The sequence below is a fragment of the Trichechus manatus genome, unplaced genomic scaffold (genome assembly GCF_000243295.1).
Source record: "Trichechus manatus latirostris isolate Lorelei unplaced genomic scaffold, TriManLat1.0 scaffold00311, whole genome shotgun sequence".
NCBI classification, from domain to species: Eukaryota; Metazoa; Chordata; class Mammalia; order Sirenia; family Trichechidae; genus Trichechus; species Trichechus manatus.
The window spans coordinates 608,040-609,862 of NW_004444247.1; the positions used below are offsets into that span (position 1 = coordinate 608,040).

General features: G+C 38.2%; 1 pseudogene; it reads left to right on the forward strand.

The window, feature by feature from the left end:
* Window positions 1-1,040: 1,040 nt before the first annotated feature.
* Window positions 1,041-1,259, forward strand: LOC101355759 (protein kish-A pseudogene; annotated as a pseudogene).
* Window positions 1,260-1,823: the final 564 nt, after the last annotated feature.

Here is a 1,823-nt window from a genome sequence, read left to right on the forward strand (position 1 = left end):
ATAATTTTGCTTATTTTGTAGATGAGGAAACGAAGTGTTAATTTGAAAAGAAGTAGCTCTAGTGTTGTTATGGATTGAATTGTGTCCCCCCAAAATGTGTATCAACTTGGCTAGGCCATGATTCCCAGTATTGTGTGGTTGTCCACCATTTTGTGATTGATGTGATTATCTTATGTGTTGTAAATCCTAACCTCTATGATGTTAATGAGGCAGGATTAGAGGAAGTTATGTTATGTTAATGAGGCAGGACTCAATCTACAGGATTAGGTTGTGTTTTAAATCAATCTCGTTTGAGATATAAAAGAGAGAAGCAAACAGAGAGGAGAGGTGCCTCATTACCACCAAGCAAGAAGAGCCAGGAGCAGAGCATGTCCTTTGGACCCAGGGTCTCTGTGATGAGATGCCCCTAGACCAGGAGAAAATTGATGACAAGGACATTTCCCCAGAGCCAACAGAGTGAGAATGCCTTCCCCTAGAGCCAGCACTCTGAATTCAGACTTCTAGTCTCCTAAACTGTGAGAAAATAAATTTCTGTTGATTAAAGCCACCCACTTGTGGTATTTCTGTTATAGCAGCACCAGATAACTACGACAGGTGTGTTGCATTTGATGCCATTCTCATTTCTTATAAGTGTTTTATGGTTCTCTAGAGAAACAGAAGCAGTGATATATTTGTGTGTGTGGATATATCTAGAGAGACAGACAGACAGAGTTACTTCAAGGAAATGGCTCACACAATTAAGGGCACTGACAAATCCCAAATTTGTAGGTCAAGTGGCGGGTTTACATCCCAAGATCCATAGGTCAGGCAGCAAGAAGAGTGCAGAGGTGAGAGAGAAAGAGGTCTACCAGAACATCCATTTATACTCTGGAGGCACGTGATTACGTTACATTACAGTATGGAATAGCAATCAGTCTAGGATCCGGCCAAACCACAGGGAATCACAGCCTAGCCATGTTGACACATAAAATCAACCATCACACTAAGTCTGACCCCTGGTTTTCAAATATATACTGATTCTTCCTTTCACCAGCCGTACTATGTCTGCCATTTTCAATTTTCAGAGTCTGTTGACTGTAATCTTGCTGCTTATATGTACCTGTGCTTATATCCGATCCTTGACACTCAGTGTTCTGGACAGAAATAAAACTGAACTGTTGGGTATATTTTGGATGTGTACAAGAATTGGTGAATGGAAGAGTCTTTATGTTGCAGAATGCTGTATAGTGATGGCCTTCAACATCCTGTTCATACACTAGCGTGGAAAAATACAAGAATTTAATTACCTTCATGTTTCAACATGAAAAAGACTTATCAACAGAAAATAATGGAAAGAATAGTTAACCCTTTTATCTCTGAACAGTGAGTGAGATACATTTCCAGCTGCTGTTCTCCATTTTTATGTTATTGGACCAGTGTTCTACATAAGTAATTAAGATGTAACCATTTAATACTCAAAGAGTTTGATATGTCCATAGAAATCAATCTCAGTACTGTCACTACAGTATTACATTCTGCAAGTGTCGTTCTGTGTGTCAGATACCAATTTTTAGTGAGGTATCTCTAAGGCATATTGTAGAAAACAAAATTGGTAAATTACTCAAGTTCCTTTCACTGTGATTTGGAAATGAGAAATCTTTATAGAATGAGACCTTTTTTGGATGAGTTTTTTTTTTTTTTTTACTGGGAAAAAATGGTTCAATGTGTGTTGGTAAGGATTGCATTCATATTTAATAATGCTTGCTTTTCCACTGGCCACACCTTTTCGAATGCGTGTTAATCAGAGTACCTCTACTCTTAGCAAACTCTATAATTTATTACAG